The sequence below is a fragment of the Hylobates moloch genome, unplaced genomic scaffold, assembly GCF_009828535.3.
Source record: "Hylobates moloch isolate HMO894 unplaced genomic scaffold, HMol_V3 SCAFFOLD_17, whole genome shotgun sequence".
Lineage (NCBI taxonomy): Eukaryota > Metazoa > Chordata > Mammalia > Primates > Hylobatidae > Hylobates > Hylobates moloch.
The window spans coordinates 82221564-82227541 of record NW_026652292.1 but is presented as its reverse complement, the minus strand read 5'-3'; positions in this window follow the sequence as shown (position 1 = coordinate 82227541).

The window sequence follows — 5978 nt, the reverse complement described above, 5'->3', positions numbered from 1 at the left end:
GGAAGGACGGGGTGCCGCTGAGCAAGGACTATCGGCTTCCGTAAAACATCATGGCGGCGCCCGATGCCGGCTCTCGGGAAGACCGCAAAAGATGACGTCACGAGCGGGCGCGCGTATTCGCGTCTTGGGAGCCCGGGCTGCGGCCTGGCGTTCGCAGTGCAGGTGTCAAGCGCCGCAGACGCGCGGCTCGCGCGGTGGGGCGGAGGCTCCCGGTGGCGCTTGCCCCGCCGTCCGCTCTTCGCTTTTTCCCCGCTTGGGTCTCGGCGCGGACCGTGTGGACGCCCCGCCCCCTGGGGCCCAGCACCTGCACGGAGAGGAGCCGCGGCCCTGCGGAGCGAGCCTGCGGGATCCCGGTCTCAGCGCTGAGCTTCCGTCCCCCGCTGAGCCCGCTCTGCCCGTGGCGCGCCGCCGACTGGGCTGCGCTGAGCATGCGGGTCGGAGGGCGCTCGGGAGCGGTCCAGGGGCACCCGTGACCCCGCAGTGCGGGGAGGCCCCGGCCCCCAGTCGGGCTGGAGCCACCAGGCAGGAGCTAGTAGTGAACTTTTGAGTTTTACGAGCTTGTCATTAGATACAAACATGAGTAAAAGTTACACTTCATTTTATTAAATTCGTTTTACCCTTCTGTCTTTTTGACGAGGCCTTCCTATGTTGGCCAGGCTGGTCTCAAACTCCTGGGCTCAAGCGATCCGCCCGCTCGCCCGCCTCTGCCTCCCAGAGTGCTGGGGTTACAAGCCGGGGCCGCCTTGCCTGGCTTCTGTATTGTATCTTTTTTTAAAAGGTCTTTTCCTTATTGTTCCACTGCCATGCTCCTGCTGCCGTTCACAGCTATTGCCACTGGGCGGTGGGAACGCCGGGAGAACAGGGCTCAGCCCAGCTGCTTAGCAGTGCCCTGGCCCTGGCGGCTTGAACTTGGCAGTCCTGCGGAAGTCACACGGTGGAAAGCCGCAAATGCTACAGACCAGGGCTGGAGCGGTGGTTTTGTTGATTGCTTAAACTGAAGAAAGTGATAGAGAAAATGTTGATGATGAAGATTAAACTTAAAACTGTGTCATGTCGACAACCGTTACATTGCAAATAACACATACAATTTAAGAGAATATTTTTTAAATGATTTAAAAGTTAGTGTAGAAGTCAGCAAAGACAAGTTATTGACTAATGGGTGAAGTTGTGACATCAGTGGGGCTAGTGCTGAAAGAAGTTTAATGATTAGGCCGGGCGCGGTGGCTCACGCCTGTAATTCCAGCACTTTGGGAGGCCAAGGTGGGCGGATCACCTGAGGTCGGGATTTCGAGACCAGCCTGACCAACATGGAGAAACCTCCTCTCTACTAAAAATACAAAATTAGCCGGGCTTGGTGGCGCATGGTATGCCTGTAAACCCAGGTACTCGGGAGGCTGAGGCAGGAGAATGGTTTGAACCCGGGAGGCGGAGTCTGCGGTGAGCCGAGATTTTGTCATTGCACTCCAGCCTGGGCCACAAGAGCAAATCTCCGTCTAAAAAAAAAAAAAAAAAAGTTTAATAATTATAATTTGAAGGTAAGAAATAGTTTAACAGTGGACGACATATCAAATTTAGTATGAGAAGAGTGAAAGGTACTTCAAGTTGTGAAATCATGATTAAACCGTAAACATTAGTTGGTTGAAATGAAAATTTTTGTTCACACAGAAACCTGTGTGCAAACGTTTATAGCAGCTTTATTTATAATAGCCCTAAACTTGAAACAATCCAAATGATTCTGACCCCCAACTGTCTGTAGCTTTCTGTAGGATACGCGGCACTTTTCTATATACAGTGCTTGATGCATCTTGAGTCTTCGGTTTTATGCAGGAAAAATCCAAGTTAACATCTGGCTTAACCAAGAAGACAAACCACTAGGAGGACTTAGTTACAGCATCAGAAAGCAATGGATTAATATTCAGAATGAAAAAAGGAATGCTTGTAGATCGACGAGAAAAAGACCAACAATAGACAAATGAGCAGAAGATAAGAATAGGCAATTCACAGCCTGGCCATCATAGTGAAACGCCGTCTCTACTAAAAATACAAAAATAATGGGGCGTGGTGACGTGTGCCTGTCATCCCAGCTACTCAGGAGGCTGAGGCAGGAGAATCGCTTGAACCCAGGAGGCGGAGGTTGCAGGGAGCAGAAATCACACCACTGCACTCAAGCGTGGGCCACAGAGTGAGACTGTGTCAAAAAAAAAAAAAAAAAAAAAAAAGCAATTCGTAGGAGAAACGCAAATACCGGAGAAGCACATGGAGAGAGGCTTAAATTCATCAGCAACCTGACAAATCCAAACTAAAATAACAAGATGCCTCCTTACACCTATCAGATTGCAAAATTAGGAAGCCAAAGTTTTTTTCATTTTAAAATATGGTATCCAGTTGTCCCCACATCATTTGTCGAAATGAAGATCCTTTCTGGACTTTTCTTTTTTTTTTTTTTGAGACGGAGTCTTGCTCTGTCACTCAGGCTGGAGTGCAGTGGCGCAATCTCGGCTCACTGCAAGCTCCGCCTCCTGGGTTCACGCCATTCTCCTGCCTCAGCCTCCCGAGTAGCTGGGACTACATGCGCCCACCACCATGCCCGGCTAATTTTTTTGTATTTTTAGTAGAGACGGGGTTTCACTGTGTTATCCAGGATGGTCTCGATCTCCTGACCTCGTGATCCGCCCGTCTCGGCCTCCCAAAGTGCTGGGATTACAGGCATGAGCCACCGCGCCCCGCCAAGCCCGGCTAATTTTTTTTGTATTTTTTAGTAGAGACAGAGTTTTACCCTGTTAGCCAGGATGGTCTCGATCTCCTGACCTTGTGATCTGCCCGCCTCGGCCTCCCAAAGTGCTGGGATTACAGGCGTGAGCCACCGCGCCCGGCCCCTTTCTGGACTTTTCTATCCTGACTTACTCATCTATCTTTATGCCAATACCAGACTGTCTTGGTTACTATAGCTTTCTAAAATAAGTCTTGAAATCAGGTAGTGTTAATTCTCTTTGTTTTTTTGAAAAGTTATTTGGGTTATTTTAGGTCCTCTGTATTTCCCTTTTTTTTTTTTTTGAGACAAGGTCTCGCTCTGTTGCCCAAGCTGGAGTGCAGTGATGCAATCTCAGCTCGCTGCAGCCTCTGCCTCCTGCGTTCAAGTAATTCTCATGGCTCAGCCTTGCGAGTAACTGGGAATACAGGCATGCACCACCAAACCTGGCTAATTTTTGTATTTTCAGTAGAGACGGGTTTTCACCCTGTTGGCCAAGCTGGTCTAGATCTCCTGACCACAGGTGATCCACCCGCCTCAGCCTCCCAAAGTGCTGGGATTACAGGTGAGCCACGGTGCCCAGCTTGCATTTCCATATAAATTTTAGAATCGTTTGTCAATTTCTAAAAAAAAAAAAAAAAAAAAAAAGGCTTCTGGCATTTTGATTGGAATTATGTTGAATCTGTAGGTCAGTTGAGGGAGAATTGGTAACTTCCGTCTAGTGAACATAGTATTTCTCTCTGTTTATTCGGGTCTTTAAGTTCTCTCAGCTAGGTTCATGGTTATGTAATCCCAGACCTTTGGGAGGCCAAGGAGGGCAGATCGCTTGAGCCCAGGAGTTGGAAACCAGGCTGGGTAACATGGCGAAACCACATCTCTACCAAAAATATAAAAAGCTGGGCTGGTGGTGCGCCTGTAGTCCTAGCTACTTAGGAGGTTGAGGTGGGAGGATGGCTTGAGCTCGGGAGTTCAAGACCAGCCTGAGCCACATAGTGGGACTCTGTCTCTAAAAAATTAAAAACAAATTAAAAAATAAATTTTCTCAGCCCCATTTTGTAGTTTTCAGTGTACGGTCTTGCACATCTTTTCAGAATTGCCTGTAAGTATTGCATAACCTTGATGGGATTGTAAAGGGTGTTGTTTAAAATTTTTAATTTCCAAGTGTTTGTCACCAGTATATAAAAATACAACAGATTTTTGTGTATTGATTTTGTATCCTGCAGCCTTGCTAAACTTATTTATTTGTTCCAGTAGCTTTTTCATACATTGTATTAGTTTTCTGCAAAGACAATCATGCCATTTGTGAAGGCAGTTTTATCTTTTTTTCTAATTTATTTGCCTGACTCTGCAATATAAAGAGTCCTTATTTTGGCCGGGCACGGTGGCTCACGTCTCATCCCAGCACTTTGAGAGGCTGAGGCAGGCGGGTCACCTGAGGTCAGGAGTTCGAGACCAGCCTGGCCAACATGGTGAAACCCCATCTCTACTAAAAATACAAAAAATTAGCTGGGCGTGGTGGCAGGCGCTTGTAATCTCAGCTACCCAGGAGGCTGAGGCAGGAGAATCGCTTGAAACCAGGAGGCGGAGGTTGCAGTTAGCGGAGATCGTGCCATTGCACTCCAACCTGGGCAACAAGAGGGGAAACTCCGTCTCAAAATCAAGACCAGCCTGGCCAACGTGGTAAAACCCCACCTCTAGTAAAAATGCAAAAATTAGCTGGACACGGTGGCGGGCGCCTGTAATTCCAGCTACTTGGGAGGCTGAGGCAAGGGAATCGCTTGAACCCGGGAGGCGAAGATTGCAGTGAGTTGAGATCGTGCCATTGCACTCCAGCCTGGGCGACCAAAGGGGAAAAAAAAGTCCTTATTTTTACTTTAAAGTAATAAATTTTACAGCTTTACTGAATTTCTAAAAAAAAAAAAAAAAACCCTAGTGGTATATTGATTGGCTTTCCATTGGGTTTGTAGATTAATTTAGAGAGAACTGACATCTTTATATAGTATATGATACATAGACAGGCTTTCATTTTTCTTTCTTTATAATCTTCAGTAGACATTACTGTTTTTCTCCATACAGTTTTTTTTTTTTTAAGACAGGGTCTCACTCTGTTGCCCAGGCTGGAATGCAGTGGCACAATCTCAGCTCACTGCAGCCTCCACCTCCCAGGCTCAAGCGATTCTCATGCCTCAGCCTCTCAAGTAGCGGGGGCTATAGGCATATGCCACCATGACCGGCTAATTTTTGTGTTTTTCTCTTTTTTTTTTTTTGATACAGAGTCTCACTCTATTGCTGAGGCTGGAGTGCAGTGGCGCGATCTCGGCTCACTGCAACCTCCGCCTCCCAGGGTCAAACAATTCTCCTGCCTCTTACCTTCCCTAGTAGCCTCCGCCTCCCAGGTTCAAGTGATTCTCATGGCTCAGCCTACCGAGTAGCTGGGATCACAGGCATGCAACACTAAGCCTGGCTAATTTTTGTATTTTCAGTAGAGACGGGATTTCACCATGTTGGCCAGGCTGGTCTTGAACTCCTTATCTCAGATCCATCCACCTTGGCCTCCCAAACTGTTGGGATCCAGGTGTGAGCCACCACACCCAGCCTATTTTTGTGGTTTGTTTGTTTGTTTGTTTAGTAGAGATGGGGGTTCGCCATGTTGGCTAGGCTGGTCTCGAACTCCTGGCCTCGAGTGATCTTCCCGCCTTGGCCTCCCAAAGTGCTGAGATTATAGGAATGAGCCACCATGCCTGGCCAGTTCTTCCTTATTTATTTTTTTAGAGATAGCATCTCGCTCTTGCCTAGGCTGGAGTGCAGCAGTGCAATCTTGGCTCACTGCAGCCTCATAGCTGAGACTACAGGCACATGCCACCATGCCCAGCTAGCTTTTGAAATTTTTGTAGAGATGAAGTCTCAAACTCCTGGCCTCAAGCAGTCCTCCCACCTTGGCCTGCCAAAGAGCTGGGATAACAGGTGTGCACCACCGTGCCAGGCCTCATACAATTCCTAATCATTTTCATTAGCTTAACTCAGATGCCTTAGTGTATTTCATGCTCTTATGAATGATATCCTGTATTCTATTCTATTTTCCAGTTTGTTATTATGAATAGGAGAAACACTATTTTTTAAGTTGGACATACATCCACCAACCTTTATGGACTCCTATATTTATTCTAATAGTGGGTTGATTTAGTTGGTTATTCTGAATATTTCATTTACAGACAATGACAGTTCTGTG